Source organism: Pezoporus occidentalis, unplaced genomic scaffold (genome assembly GCF_034315485.1).
Source record: "Pezoporus occidentalis ecotype Australia unplaced genomic scaffold, CSIRO_AGI_Poc_V1 ctg20, whole genome shotgun sequence".
NCBI classification, from domain to species: domain Eukaryota; kingdom Metazoa; phylum Chordata; class Aves; order Psittaciformes; family Psittacidae; genus Pezoporus; species Pezoporus occidentalis.
In genome coordinates, this window is record NW_026913856.1 from 3,104,808 (window position 1) to 3,121,996 (window position 17,189).

A 17,189-nucleotide genomic window follows, 5' to 3' on the forward strand; every position below is an offset into this window, starting at 1 on the left:
AGGCAAAAGCAGGCTGAGACAGAATGGAAAAATTCAATCAAGATACTACCTCTCCATTTCTTTAATGCTGGTCCCCATTCTCTTAGTTCCCATTTTCTTCATTTCAGCATTACAAATAGACTGAATTTTTATTTTTTAAAGAGGATGCCAAGTACTTCTTTTGTTAGATTAGCAATTCTATGAACTCCACACAGCGTCTGTAGTAATAAAAGATAATAATTATGAACTGGTATAATTTTCATTACACAGTTGATCTTGCATAAATTTCAATCTGTAACAGCACTGGTCTCCCATTAGCGTGGGGTGTAGGAGGAGCTGCTGAAAATGAACTCCCCAAACAATAGGTTTGATGGGATGATAGCTATAACAGCTTTCTTAGTTGCCTCATTCCTTGTGGGAACCATTCTGCAGCCACACTACATGCAGAACTCCCACAGAAGTCCTTGAACAAGTGCATAATTGGGCCCTAGTGCACACTTTTAACACATTTGTTTTCATTACTATGTTTACTATCTATGTTGTGGAGGTGTCAGTTATGCTGTGCTCCGTGGCTCTAAAACCGCAATGCGATGGCAATAATTTATATTTCTTTTTGAAACAATAATTTAGCAATTATTTTTTCCCTTATGTGTATGTTTTTAGAAAGTACCTCTGTGTGTTCCGGAACAGTATGCCAGGTCAGCACTTTCCTGCAGCATTTTGAACCTCTTATACCTGTAAACCTGATGAAGTGATAAAGATTGAATTCTTCTTTCAGTCTTTGCAGGCAGTTGAAAATAACAAATACACCTTTTCACAAAGAAGTCTCTCGTTTTACACAAAATCTATTGCTAAATTGACTGGAATTCATGGTTTGCATTTGAGTAGACTTTTATGTTTTTAAACATGACAACTTCTTTTTTTTCCTTTAAAGAAAGTGGGTACTAAAAATTACATATTGCAGTTCTTCATATGTATTCTGTGTGAAACCTTAAAATAGAGTCTTTGAAAATCTCAGCACTGAGCGTTAAAGGGAAAGGATTAATCCCATATCTTTCTTTCAATGAAGAATAACTAATGCATTATTTTTTGAATGAATCAGTGGTTAATGAGAAATATTTACAGACTGCACACAGCAAATCAATATCTTTGTTTCTCCTGCTAATCTTCACTCAACAGATAATCAGCTTTTCAAGGACTGAGAATTTGGGACTATTAGAAGATAAGGATGAAGCTTTGACAGCTTACTCATTTCCTCATGCAAAAATACGTTAGGTCATTTTTTGCATTTGAAATATGATGCGGTTATATCATTGGCATTTGATAAATAGAGAGGTTTTTAAAAATTGCATCTGAAATACTTGACATTCAGCACAGTTTTTGAAAATGATAAAATCATAATTGTAAAAAAGACCTGCAGTATTGCCAATCAGATTCTTGCTGTTATGTGCACTCTGGCACATATATCTTACTGTCCCCCTGCAGAAGAAGGAATGAGCATAAAGAAAAGAGCAATTTTCCTGCCGTAAATTGGAAAGTCTGCCAACCAGCTAAGTGATCTACCATCAATCAGTGTTAAATTCTCCTTAGCTGCAGAAAACTAACTATTACTGAGAGATTTCACACAGTGACTAATGGTATATGACAAACACTTTTAAAATCTGCATAGACCAGCATCAGTTTAAAATATAACACGAAGAATAATAAACAATTCTAAAAGATATCCTGGTGTGCAAAATAAGATATAATCTCCTCAGACATGTATTGTACATAGCAGATTACCTATTCTAGAAATACATTCAATATCAATACAGAACAAAATCAAGTATACAATATGGCTTTATTTGAAATAGCATCTTTCATATGATACATGCCACAATGTTGCATGTATTCCAGCAAGACTTTACAGCAAGATGGCTAGGTTATATTATAAAGTAAAGATGATAGTTGAATAAAACACTGAGCTGAATATACAATTACTTTACTCACACGAGGAGCCCCATTAAGTAATACTGAAATCTTGAGGTGAGGAAGGTCTTCTCCTTCACCATGTCATTACTGAAGCCACAACTAATGCATCTGTTCCAGATGGCAAGCATACAAATGAATGTGAGACAGTGTTGTTGCTTGCATACTAAACTGGCTATTTCTCAGTGCAAAGATTCCACTCATGGCTGTTTAGTTTTCCCTTAAAAACATATTCATGCATAATATGGAAAAACCATTATAAGAAAGGAATATATTCGCTATTAAAAGCTGTCTGCACTTCTAGCTGAAGAACAGTGCATAAAGCTGGAGACATTTGCCTTAGATTTGCATTTTCAAGCATACAGAACTTTCAATTTGTTTCCATTTATTTTTCAGATTTATATATTTTTATTTGGAATATAAAGTCCATCATTTTGAAAATCCTCTTTCTAACCACAATGGGCTTTTTTTTTTTTTCTTTTTTCCATTGTCTCTGACAGAAGGGTGTTGCCACAGAAGTCAGAAGGAGAATAATTTTTTATTTTATTGGGAGTACAATCCGTTACTTTGGACTTTGTCAAGCTATCAAGAACTGTAACAATTTAGGGCAAAGGTATCTTCATTTTGGATAGACACATCTTCTGAAAGAAATTTGTGAATCAAAGCACTGAGGGCAAGGAATGCTATAACGAGAATACAAGCAATTCTAATAATCACCAAAGAGATGAAAAACCCTGAATAAACATAACTGCACTAAACAGCTTCAGACTGAAGTACAGCTTCCCCCATTCCCAGCAGAAATAAGAGAACCAAAAGGGAATCATAACCAAGTAGTTTAAATGTGTTTAGGCACAATGTTTGTAAGTCATGGTGTGATCTTTCAAATATTTGTCTGACAGTTTGTCTCCTCATCCATCTTTCTGCTTTGTCAAATATAAGTATTCACAGCCAGCTTGCTTAAAGACTTGAAATGCTAAGTCTATCCACTTCTGAATTGTGACTTTCTGAATCATTCAGGGATCAGTTTATCTAATTTTGTCTCATCTGAGCTCAGATATATCATATTTGATTGGGATAAAGTGCTAAATATGTTAAATGCAGAACCGTACAAACACAAGTTGAGATGTCCGTTCCAATGAAAACAGGTAATAAACAGAGCTATACCTTGAACTTGAGGTGTTGCTATATTAACAAAAGCGTAATGTTCCTTAACCTTAATTCTGCAAGAGAAAACATTTTCTACATAGTTCTGAGAAAGCAGAGTCTAGGTCAGTGAGAACAAGAATGCTTAAATAATCATCCCATTAACTGAATTATAGTAATGACTCAGCAATTTGACCTTACTATGTAGCATCAATCCCATTTACAGAATTGCTAATGAGAAATCAGAAATAGGGTAAAAAGGAATATGCATGTTATGCATGCTATTTTTGCCATTCTGACTAACTCTATGCATGTGTATACCAATTTGGGATGGAGGAAATATACAAGGAAAAGGCAGTTTGGAAATGTTATTAGTAGAAAAGATTACAGGTCTGCTGAATGCTATCAAAGACCTGCCCATGTTACTCCAGCACCTTCAGTGATTGCTCTGAAAGCTATGGAACTTCTTTTAGGGAAAGTGGGGGCAAGTGTATAAAAAATATAGCCAAAATCCATGTATGATAACATACAAGCTCCATGAAAAAACCTATGAAGTTTATCAAATAAATTGTATTTCCAATTATTGACTTCTCCCAGGGAAAAAAAACCCTGCATTTTTAAAAAGTCAAAACTAAAGTGCAAGTGGGAGTATAGCAAGCCAGATAACTAGGGAGAAGGATATTTGCCATTTCTCCTTAGTGCTCTCCTCTACTGTTAGCAAAAGTCTCTGATGTATTATCATCGTGTTAGCTTCCATTGTTTTTAATAGGTTTTTTTATGAGTAAGGAATTTATGGCTGTATGCAAATATTTTGTGAATCTAGCAGTAAAAGAAAGTGCTATTTACACTGAAATTCATGTACTAACTAAAAAACACTAACAACAGCAATTAACAACAGTGGAGATTGTGCTGTTTCCATCTGTATTTTGCAATATACAGCAAATGATAGCCACTCAGCAATACATTAATTTGCTAATGTTCTTCAGTTAAAATATAGAAGTTGTTCTATTTATTTTAAAGCACTTTTATCAAAGTATTCCAATTCCCCAAATCTTGTCTGCTAAATAATTAGAAATTGTTAAGGATATGAGAGTTCACTCCCAGCCCCAAGTAACGTATTTTTTCCCTAGGAGGAGATTCAAAAGGACTCAAGATTTCTGTTATTCCAGATGGGATAGAAAGGAGCAATCTTCTGCATCAAGGCCATCAGGAGATTTGGATAGTCTTCTCATATGCTGTCCAGATGTATGAATGGTATCCACTGCCTGCACGGTGCTTTTTCTGTAGAACAGTGGGAGAGAAAGATACAGAGATAAGGAGAATGAGGCAAGAAGGTTTTAAAGTTAGGGGGAGGAAGAGAGAGACAGAGTCAGAGAGAAAAGTTTCACCTCCCATGCTCCTTTCTACTTAACCACAAGATAGAAGTGTGTGGAGGAAGTTTTTATGTGTCTTTTCTCTCCAGCTGAAATAAACATACTCATCAGCTGAACACACTGTTCAGAAATAGTGAAAATCTGCACTCTCAACTTTCTAGAAAATATTACACTGTATAGACATATTTTACTCATTTTTAAATCCTGAATTTTAAGGAAAATTTCTCTGGTTCTATAGAACAGACTTATCTATAAATCTTTGAGAATCATGACAGGTCTCTTCAACAGTTTATGTATCTGCTTCTTTATCTCTACCTATAGAGCAGCATCCAGGTGGATAATAGTGTCTTCCTATCCTTCCCAAGTGACCTTGCAGATACCATTAACCTAAATGAGATTAGTCACTGGAGCTGTGCACACTTGTTTTTTAGCAGATGCAGCCATAGCAGCAGCACTTATCAATAAAAGAAGCTTGTTGAAGAGGAAGAGCCTGGATTTGGAAGTTTTGAAAATGATCATAAGGACATATGGCATCTGAATTTCTGAATATGCCAGATACAGCTTGGCATAAGGACGCATATCAAGAAACAGAAAAGCCTCTGTGAAGAATGCACATTTTCATGTTCATTTTTATAATACACTGCAAGAGTTTACACTGAAGAGTCTCATTCATGAAAGTGAAGTTTATTACTATCAATCACAGAAACAGCAAACAAAAATGCTGAGATTTTATATACAGTGCTTCAGTCTGAGGATTTTAACACTTCTGTAGGCAGCAGTAGTTATTTCACTGGCAAATGGTGTCTTTGGGAATATGTTGATCATCTGGCTAAGTTGTAACATTCATAAAATATCAGCAGCCCAGCTGAAAAACAGCCATAACAACACAGTGGGGCAGGTCTGGCTTTGTACATATTTAAATATTTATGCTGAGTTACTCATTGCTGCTATAGAGTATCTTCTTTGCGGAACCGGAAAATCATCCATGAATGAAGTTCCAAGGTTAATGTTTATGTATAATCAAACTGAAGGAGGTATTGTGGACACAACTGTAATCTGTGTAATTTGAATGAATTTGAGAAAATCTAAATACAAGCTTATATTCATGTCATATTAAAATAAATTGCAAAGGACAACAGTTACCCAAATCTCTCATACAGGCAGTGAAGACACACTTTCAAAAAGCAGTGGAACTGTCTGAGACTTGAATTATGCTTTGAAGATGTCTGTCTCGTTCCTCTGTGTACACGAAGAGTTTCTGTAAACTGTTACTTAAACAACTGCAGCAGTTATAGAAGGTTTGGATTAATCTAGAACTTTGTTCTTGAAATAACTTCAAGAGCAAGATCTTCTCAGGATGTGAATTAATCTGGTAGCTAGCAGTCTAGGGTTTAAAGCATCACCTGCAAGTGAAAATTCTGGATCAAAGGCCTTTCTATAAACAGAACAGTAGGCACAAGCAGCTGTGGTAACAGCATATATCAGAAGGCACTAATTGCTGGGCTGGAGGGTAATGTGCACTCTTGTTCTCTTTTTCTATGGTTTACAGAGTATTTAATTATTCTGTGGAGCAAAATAGCTTCAACAGAGTGGAGAGTAGGATGAAAATCAGTCCTGTAAGTCCTTAATGGTAGGGTAAGTTCAAATGTAGTCATTCAGAGGGGCAAAAATGAAATTAGAACTGCTAGAAACAGGTTGGTTATCTGATAAGTTATGCAGAGTGTACTTCCTTTTCTGAAAACACCTATAAGATTACTTCAAAGATGGGGAGATCATTTTTCTTTGTGTACCCAAATAAGTTCTGGGTTTAACTATGGAAAATCGTGTTAGAAATATCCTTTAAGATCCCTACAAGTTTGCAAACGCACAAGAAAGAAGTACTACACAGTGTCACCCTCCAAATAACTGAAGTCTAAAATAGATTCAGTCATCTCTGATGGCAGTGCTTGGGCTGCCAAATGTTTAGTAAGTACCAATGAGTTTCCAGTTTGTGCTGTAGAGCTGTGCATGTTAGTATTCAATACCAGAGGTATCCAAGAGGAAGTTACATCTTCTGTTTACACAAGCAGGTAACGGCTGTTTGGGATTGTATCTACTGAACCCCGTAACAGCATATTCAGTCCTTTTTTAATTTGTGGATATTTCCACATAGGTATAACTAGATGAAAGAAGAGCAGACATCTTTCAGCTGCCAGCATGGTAGCTAGCTACGTCCTCTCTACTCTTGGTAATTTCTCTCCGTTCTGAAAGGTGTCTGCTGGCATTGCTGTGGAGGTATCTACTTCCCCATTTATCTGACAGGTGGTTAGCTATTAACATAAACAAAAGTTGTGACCTGTCTGCCACTTTCAATAACTCAAGTGCTGTATTTCCAATCTGTCATGTCCTTGGCAGCCCTTTAGTATATTAGTAAATGCATTATTCATTAGGAAAATTTGATAGGAAAATGTGCATTAATTTTCATTATTTTAACTGTACTCCACTGTTATCCCTTTAATGACATTTTTATCTGCTGTACGTCTGTTTCAAGAACTAGATGGTGACTTGCCTGATACATTACTATGTGGGAACATGAGGGAAGATGGCACTTTGTTGCTGTCTTGTGAAAGTTCTTCAAGATGTCTACAGATAAAAAAGCTTGTACAGATACCTGCTTTGACAACACTGAAGTGGGTGAGTGGAAAAAGCGGGAAAGAGGATACAGAAACCTGCACTTGCCATCCACAATAGCCAAATTAATCCTGCATATTTAAATCTGAAGTAAAAATAATACCTCTGGGAGCTCAGATAGGCACTGTGACTCACACATGGTTATCTTCACGGGGCTGCTTGATCATTGTTCCTCATTCAGAATGGTGCCTTCTCCCTTCTTCCTCTCTCCACTGCAAAAATTGATTTATCTCTACTAATGAATGAGGACTTCTAGTGTTTCACAAAACCAAACAAAACCTGTGTTCGTACTGTAGTCATTGTATAGAATTTAGTTTTAGATTCAGTAAAGACAAAATAAAGGCACTGGTCCTTTCAGCAACAGCAGTTTTTATACCAGATGCTAACGCTTCATCCCTTCTGGAAGAAATAAAAGATCCTAAAGAAATATATTGAGCATAGATTGAGTTTCCAATTTGGTTAGCATTGGGGTAGCCATTCTGTCCTCATGTTAGCTTGGAAATTTCTTATGTAAATTGTATTGTAATGCTTATAACACCTGTTATTATGACAGGATTTATTCATGTCAATGAAAGGTAGGGTCACTATCAAGATATCATACTATAATGCTGAAAAAAAGAAATTACCATTATAAAATTTCATCAAATGGATGTGACAGAAATTAGGAATGAGAAGAAATGGATGAGAAGAAATTAGGTGGGAAGATAAACAAGGACATGTATGCATCAGACCAATTCTGATTTTTATGAGATCAGATGAGGCATAACAGATTGCAGTTAAAGTTATTGCAACCAAAGTTTCCTTCCCAACCAGCTATCTGTCTTCCACGCAGTTTGGATCACATTATTTTAACTGCAAAGTCCACCCTTTGTATTGATAAGTCTGGCTACCTGAGGATTTTGGAAGGTGAGTAATTTGTTTTAACCATCTCCCAGACAGTTTGTGAAATAGCATTTGCTACTGCTGAACTCTGTACGCTGTGCATTTTTCACTCCTGTGTTGTCCATTTGTTTGCTCCCATTCTGATAGCTAGCATGGTTTTGCAAGAAGAATGTCAGAGACTAATGGCAAAACTGCTTGTTAGTTACTATCAAAACTCCCATGTCTGAAGTCAATTAAGACACACAAAACTTGTGGGACATGAATCAAATTACCAGGCAAATATGCCAGATCTTAATCAAGGGGATAGGTGTTTTTTTTTTCTGTAGGCTTTTCAGTAGGCTGTGTCTTTAGATGAATTTCTAGTTGCTGTGCAAACTGTCACACTGAGAAAGATCATCTGTTGCGATCCAGTCTTCTGCTCCACAGAATAGCAGCCTATTTTTCGTGATTGCAGCTTGTGTTAGCTGCACCGGTGAGATGCCTTCCTGGCACATTACTCAGGGAGATGCTCCTGGACAGGTGCTTAAGGCATTTTGAGGTTAAATTCAGAGTTAAAAAAAGAAAGAGAGACAGAAACTTTCTCCTACCAATTGTATAAAGAAACCAATGTCTCATTTGGCATTGGATGAATGGGAAAAAATAGAAAGTTAAAAGGATGTAGGATAGAAATGAGGTTCTCAAGTATTGCTCCTGCTCAGTTTAAGCATTGTATAAATGCATGTCAATTGTCAATTAACCTTGATTGTTTAAATACATAGACGGGCAGATGACTATTCTTTAATTTTTGTTTTTTTCTAGTTCCATTTCAGAAACTGATTTTCAGTGTATGAACATAATAGGAACTACATTGGCACAAGCCAAAGGTCTTTCTAAGGCAGCTGACACAAAGCAAGAACACAGCAATACCTTCCCACATATTCTTCAGCCTCAAATCATTTTAGCTCAAAAGTGTTCTGAGATGGCGATCAACCACATTTCATAAACGTCCATAGATTTTTCTTCCACATTTTTTTCTCTATTGTCTTCAACATCCACGCAAATGATAAGCTTTCCTCTCTGAATGTTGCCATTTCCCACCCAGTACTATTGACTGTGATAGTTTTCTGGCAAGGTAAAAGCAAGAGCACTGCTTCAACTTCACTTTTTTGATGGGAGCAGGGAACTTCTGCAGCTGTAAGCTGCTCTCTGGGGATGTGGAAGAAGCTTCAGAAAGCTGTTTCTCTATGGGGGAGCCAGTTGCATCTTTTCTGCAAGTCAGACTGCACTACATTTCAAGAAACAGTATTTAACAGAATGCCAAAAAAAGAGAGAGTGGAAGGGCGACCATTTGCTATTAGACTGAAGATTAAGTTACCTGTACAGAGTAAACAAAGAATTATTAAGCAACAGAAACATGTGAGGGAAATTGCCTCAAAAGTTACCAGATGGCAACCACTGTAACTTACTTTTCAGCAGTCCTGCCAAGAACTGAACTGAATACAACATAGCACAATATCATTTGTAGAAAAACACAAAACCAGAGAATTCCTGCCATAATTGTTCCATGATTCAGCAATTCAGCAGCTAACTGCTCCCAATCACACATAAACTCAAATAAATTTGAGAAGAGACTCACATACATGCCATATGTTAGGACGAATGTAAAACCCCAAGGATATCATTGGAAAGCTCATAATGCCTATGCAGAATTGAAGAAGGAAAAGAGTGAATACAAATTTGCAGTATCTGTTTTTAAGCGGAAGGGCATGGGGAGTAGGTTTTTTAAGTTCACAATTAACTTGCAGCCAGCAAATGCATAGCTCTTCTTTCCCAGAACTATAATAAAGTCAGTGGAGCAGTTGCCTAATCCATGGGCAGAGACAAAATAGCAAACTTTGAACACAAGACAGGTTACTACTTCAAATTTGCATAACCAAATACCTGGGGGTTCCCTCTGCTACAGTCGTTCGGGGGAACACTTTCTTCCTCACCACATACTACTTCTACAGTTGTTCATGATGTAACTTGTAGAACCTAAGGCCAAATTCAAATCTAAGTTATGCTTTGTGAAATTAGGATTCACCAATTTCAGTTCCTTTGAATAGCTCTTAATTTACAGTGACATAACAGATTAGAATCTGGCCCCTCTAGTTTTAATACCTGCTTAGATTTAGACAGTAGGAGACCTTTAGCTTAAGACAAGAGCTATTAATTTGCTCATCTTTATTCACACATAGAGGCTGATGTGTGTCTTTATGCATTTATGCACAAGATAACACAGCTAAAAAGTATTCAGAATGTGCATACAAGTGCAGGAAGGGACAGCAGATGATTTTAAATTCCTTTTTAATAATTGCAATTAAGCATAAAACTGTATTATGATATACAATGTATTATTTCTCTGTTTTTCTCTTTCCTCAGTTTTTTACAAATGCTTAAGGGGATAATTGTTCTTCTGATGATGTATTAAATGTTACCAGCAGTTTGGGTTTGGACTATTTGTTCACTCCAGAGTCTTCAACACCAGATTTTTTAAAAAGCAATATAAAATAATTATAAACTGCCCATGTAATTAAGTTCATTATAGCAAGATGCTCCTGTTTTAATCCACCGTTAGCCATCTTGCTTTTGGTATTTCAGGTTCTGAATTTTAATTGCATTCTTTCCTGGGGAAGGGACAGATTTTTCTCTCAGAGGACAGCATAGAATAAAAGATGAAGGATACACTCATTGTTAGCTACTGGTTTTGGAGGAAACCCTTTTAACTGCAAACTTCTGACGGAAATTCACACTTTCATATATTGGGTGCAAGTCCTTCTAAGAATACAGTTTGGGGCTTTTTATTCTCCTTTTCTCATCCCTTTTTAAGTGGCCCTCAGACTCACAGTGAAGACTGACCAACAGCATGAAAATCACTGTTAATCCAAAAGTCTGTTCCTGGGTTTTTTTGGGTGGTTCACTATTTTCACTATTTTTTTCATGACCCAAGATCTGGTTGCATCCTTAATTTCACTAACAAATAAAACGGGAATATTCATTACTATGTTTGAAGTAATAACATTTTTAAAGCTCTGTTGAAAATGTAATAACTGTTCTTATTAATAACTAATTTCAGCTGTGAAATAAGTACAAGGAAGAATGTTCTTACTTAAAAATTGCTAACCATGCACCTCTCTCAGCAGGAATTTTAGCAAAGATACACACAATGAAGCTGAGAAAAGTAACAGGTGCTATATAACGAGAACACTCACATTGGCCTTCAGATGACAAGGTAAGACACTGTACTTTTAGCTATTTAGGAGCGATTAACCTTTCATGAATACTGCAGTTGGTAAGACCCTATTCTTCACATGTTGCATACAACTCCTAGAAGCAGAGAAGACTGGAAAACGACCAGTCTTTAACAGTCTGTGGTCTGTAATTAAACCTCTTCAAGTATTATTCCTTACCCTTTGCCTAGGTTTACTTTTGCCAGAAATGGTGACGTACATAGATGTGGGACAGGGTTTCCAACCATCACAAGAGGGCCTCATTTATGAGAAATAGCAAGAGGTCAGAAAAGGGAGTCAGCCTGCTCGGACCAGATCTCTGATTCATTTAAATGAATCCCTCATGCTATCAAGACCTAATGCTACTTAGCATCTGCCAGAAAAAAAAACAAAACAAACAAAACCAAAACCAACCAAACAAAAAAAACCAAAACCAAACAAAAAAGAAAAAACAACAAAAACAAACAAACAAACAAAAAAAACCAGGAAATAAGCCAAACTGGAAAAGGAAATAAATGAAAAGACCAAAAGACTACACGCAATTGCGCACCACTATCATTATTTTTACCAGAACTTCACTTTTACACCATGCTCTTCACTTATCTAACTGCCACTCATCAATTTACTGGGTTCTTGTGTTTTGAATTCCCCACATATAGGAAATCATGTGAGCTGGAAAACGACTGGACCATGGAGAAATAAAAAAAAAGGTTTGGGCTTTCATTCAGGGAGCTGCAGCTAGGCAAATCACCAGCCAAAGACATGATCTAATTCTGACATTGTCATCCTGCCAGAAAAAAAGAGAAGCTAGAGGGCAAAATATGGAGCCAGAGATTACTGCTAAACTGATATTTTCTCAAACTAAAACAGATTATTTTTTTTTGTTTAAGCAAAAGAAATATTATTGAAGTACTACTGACAGAAAATATAACTCTGAAATTAGGCAGAGATTCCGGAATTCCAAAATTCCAGGACTGCTTGACCCAAATTTCAAGAGGAAGTTTGAACCATATTTGTGAAAATGTAGGCCATTAATTAAAACACAAAGTGATATTCTGATGTGGGTAATATATCACTTGTTACATCTAGCAGCCACTATCTTGTCAGCCTCTCCACTTTCAGTCATAGTTTGAGTATTTGCCAGCTACCAAAATATTACCTGTATCTCTGAAAACAAAGGAAAATGAGGGTATATTTATACTTCTAAAGACCCTAAGAGACAAGGAAAAAATCTTTCACTGACATTTATGGGCATCATTAAGCACAAGAATTTTACCATCAATACTGAACAGGCCATCACTGACTAGACAAAATCAGTCTGTCTTTCTACCTGTTGAAGAACATTGTCATAACGATCAGGGCACAAATGAATTCCTTTTATCTGTATGCTTGGAAAGTTGCCTGGGGGCAAGTTTTATGATAAATACAGCCTATATTGTTCCACGCACACAGAGCTATATTATATTATGTGACAGGCTGAATGACTGTTAATACAGGTGCTGCACAGTATCTTGCATCCTTCAAAAGGAAAGCTCTTCTTAATAACGTATATCCATCCCATAGGCTTACTTTTAAGATGGAAAGAACAGTTAGATGGAAAAGATGAAAGAAAGCCATAAAAATAATATCATGCAAGCTTCTCATGGATATTCTATTCCTTGGCCTGTTGGTAACATAAGTTCTCAATCCATGAGACCAACTGGATGAAGTTTGAAACAGTAATTCATTTTGGTTTTTTTTTACTTCCCTCTTGGAATGTTTGGGTCCACTAAAGACTGGAATCTCAGGGTCAGATGTTAAATTGGATGTGGGAGAACAAATGTATCTAAATGTAAAATTTGAAGACAGGATTTTTGTTGAGCTATTACCTAATCCTGGAAATGCCTGACTTCTCCAGGTGCAACTCCTTCTAAACTTTCCTTTCTTTTGAATGCCTAGAAATGCTGTGATTTGATTCTACAACTAAATCCAATATATTGCTCCCATTAAAATAAGAAACCAGGATTTTTACTTTTTGACAAAGTCCCACAGAGGATTCAAAATTCAGAAGCGCCTCTAGAACTCACTCAAAGAAGCCAACAGAGACTATTTTCTTCCCAAATGTGGTCATAAGTATGGCACGTCCATGTTTTATATTGATGAGAATACCACCAGTCTAGAGTTCCTAGGAAGCAACTTTTGTAAAAAACTGCACTGTGGAGAGTTTTACACCATCCTGAGGCGGCATCCTGTTCTCCCAATATATTAACCAGAAAGCCAAAGTGTAGGTCTGTGGTTTTTCTTGCAGTCAGGGACTTAAATTCTTACCTAGTTCTAGCCTTCTCTTTTGCCCTTTTTTTATTTAAGAAAACTTAATCAGGAAGAATAGTCTCAAAGTTTACAGTAGAGATGAAACTGACATTTTGTGAAGGTATATCCTATTAATCTATCATATATATGAATATACCAAAAATGGAATAAATTACTTTCAGGAACTCTTCAGATTTGTAGCTCTCTTATTGTAACTGCCTTATATATTCTCCCTTATGTTTTTTTTCTAATTGAAAAGCAGGGGAATGATGCCACCTGCATGGTGGAGGAATGTACCTCCATCAATAAACGCCAGTTTTAGAAAAAAGATCTTCAAGGAACTGAGATGACAGTGACATTCCAAAAAGAAAATAATTAAAATGGCTTCTTACAATCAGAAAAAAATATTTAGGTTTTAAATTTTTACAATAATGTTAATTGTTGAAACATTTGTATTCAGCATAACTGAAACAAATGGGTTGCCCTTGCAAAATACAGTACCTCAATGACCTGGAATAAAATGTTTCCAAATGGTTCTTTTGCAAACAGTATTATTTATGTTTTGATTTCATTCAAAATAAAACTAGAATTTCAGCATCAGCCATTCGTATTATCTGGTCCTAAAAGAAATGTAGAAATGTTCTAATTTTTAGAAATGACTTTAATATGTATTGGTGGAAAGAGTTTATTACAGCAAATATGTTTATTACAGCAAAGATTTGAATGTCTTAGACACTTCTAATGATGAGCTCTTTAGATCAAAAGATTGACTGCGGCTGCTGTAGATTACTCCTGCACAACATTAATACCTCCTCCCTCTCCTCCTTTCCTGAATTCTCCACACACCCATCCATCTTTCACTAGCAGGAGAACCTTATACTAATTACAATTCTCAGAGCATTAAGAAGACAGAGATAGATTTATCGAGTGAACAAACCAAAGGAAAAAAGGGTTGGAAATGGCTCACATTTGTCATTTTTTTTCCCAATTATTAAGACAGCCTGATCAATTCGTTTCTCAGAATGTGCATGGTAGCATCCTCCAAAGTATTTTATAGGACATTTCAATGTTGTTGTCATAATACAAAAGTGATGTAAACAAAAAATGTAAATACAACCCAGTGTCACAACCTAAATAAAAGAACAGTGTGACAATAAAAAAGCAATGTCATAATAAAAAAACTTATAATACACATGTGACTGCCTTCAGTCAAGCACAAATGCAGATAAAATGGAATTTCCTATCTCAGTTATAGTGATATAGAATTTGATTTATTTCCTATGCCCACTGAACAGAAAAGCATCAATGATTTATTTACCTATATGTCGGTGTTTGTAATACTTGGACCTAAGTCCTATAAGTTTCCTAAAAAATCCTAATAAGGATACATCTTTCCAGAGATTGTCATTACTCTCTTAGAAAAAAAAAAACTTTTTGTGATGATAAGAAGACTTATTATATCATAAGTATGAGAAGTAGGTGATTATTTTATGCATTGCAGGAAAATTATCTTCAGAAGTAGAAAAATACCTTGAAAACTATGTGAGTATCTGACACTTTGATTCTACTTTAAGATAGTCAAGGTTGGCACTGCTTGTTCTGTAAGCCTGAACACCCAGGATAAGGAGCTGAGGTGACTAGAAAAGCAGAATCTGCCAAATTTAGAAGTAAAATGTGATGTTAAATAAAAAAGATATTTTAAATTAAAAACTTTCATCCCTTCTCCAAAAGAAAATCAAATCAAGCTGGAATCACAAATTTAATTAAATATCCATATGTTTACAATAGTAATATCTAGGTATCTGAATAACATTCATCTACTTTGGCATTAAGAAGTTCACCTGAGTTTTATGTAAAAAAAAAAATAGAAAATTAAAAGAAAAAAGGTTTTTACGTCTACTAATGCTATTTGCAATCAATCCAACACATCAGAAGTATAATCTTAATTCAGGGGTATTTAAAATCTGTACCCAGCTTGATCATTTTACATTAGTTTTCATTATTTGCTGTTTTACTGCCTAAAGTTGAATGTGTCACTTGTCTACTCAAGTCACCAGAAACAAGTAATACTTAGAAATATTAAAGTATCCCAGTGCACATCTCTAATTGAATATTCTTTCTTATGTTCATGAATGATTAATGGGTGGCCCTTAGCCCTTATCGCTGAATCATAGATTCCTAAAAGAGGTTATGTTATCGCTATTTACACGATCTAGCTGCATGATAATCAAAATTTTATCTAAGGGTCATTCTCTAGAGACATGATGTTTAACATCAATGATAGACTGATTAATGGTCTGACTGGGCAGCAAAATCATTAAAAAAAAAAACAAACCAAAACAACCAAACCAATACATGGCATTCCTGTCACAAGAAAGCAAAAGCAAATCTGAATGCTGTTAAGAGATGTGTTTTACACTGTCAGTATAAAAGCAATTCAGTATACTAAGATTAATGATGAAAATTCAAGGCAACCTTCAATACAAAGGCATCAGCTTGAGCCTAACAAAAGACATCACGAATAAAATGTTGTGTAGCCTTTGTGTATTTTGACACCTCATTTCATCTCTGTCTAATCCTCCCTTTGGGAGGGACAGCTGATGTGTCCTTAAGGTTTCTTCATCACTTTGACCGTACTAATTTCCTGACTTCTGCTGACAAAATATGGACTTACTCAATGGAGATTTTTGGTATGGCACAGAAAAGACTCACAGTTAAATGTCACTGATACAACATTCTCCAGACAGTTTCTAGTACAACACAAACATGGAAACACTGTGGCTGGCATAAATCTATTTGGGCCTTAAAATATAATCTTCTTTTCTTTGCACATTTATAGCCTCATTTATAATCTACTAAATAGGATGGTAAAGAAGGCATCAGAGCTAGATCTTATGTATTCTGGACTCTGCATTTTACAACTTTAATTGTGCTCTTCAAAGAATGAACCTTTTGTATTCCTGCTCTGGAATGTCAGGTAGGACATTTTTATCCTTCCTGTCATCCTTTCCTACAAAATGGATTAAAAGCAAGACTGTCCTGCAAAAGGAATGAATAGAAAAAGATCTGTAGAATGGGAATATTTAGACGTGCACAAAGGGTGATAAAAGGGTGACACTAATATTTCATAAATTCACTTTAGAAATCAGTGAAAATGAAAGTTTTGGTGCATTTTAACGCAAGAGTTCATGGAGACACTTTAGAAATATTCACAAATGACATCATTATAGAAATTGATTAAACTGAAAGTCAAGACAGCAAGAAACTTCTAAAATGGCCAGCCTTTACAAATAGTTTGATACTGATGATCTTATTGGTTGGTTGATCTTGGTATGTTTGGAATTATAATTCTCCAAGCAATCCTGTATTTTTTAAGCTGGAAAAGCAGTTAAGCAAATCTAGTTTAAACAATATTAGACATGTGCAGTAGCAAATTCTAAACACAAATCTCTTCTAAAGATCCATTCTGCTGTGGCAGTGACTTAAAGGTGTCAGATTGGGAAAAAAAAAAAAAAGGGCTTTATTAAAGTATTTTAGATTCTTATTTTAATCTAGATGCCTGTTTGTTCCATTTGCCTGGGTTTGGTCTAGGCTAGAATTGTCACATAAATACAATAAAATCTGCGTTTCATCTTGT

The 17,189-nt window shown here is 35.6% G+C and overlaps 1 long non-coding RNA gene across 1 annotated transcript; it reads left to right on the forward strand.

Moving 5' to 3' along the window:
• Positions 1–5,973: 5,973 nt before the first annotated feature.
• On the forward strand, positions 5,974–8,893 carry LOC134163392 (uncharacterized). The gene is made up of 4 exons (XR_009964717.1): positions 5,974–6,079; positions 6,994–7,136; positions 7,947–8,039; positions 8,814–8,893. It is a non-coding gene; the product is annotated as an uncharacterized LOC134163392 (long non-coding RNA).
• Positions 8,894–17,189: the final 8,296 nt, after the last annotated feature.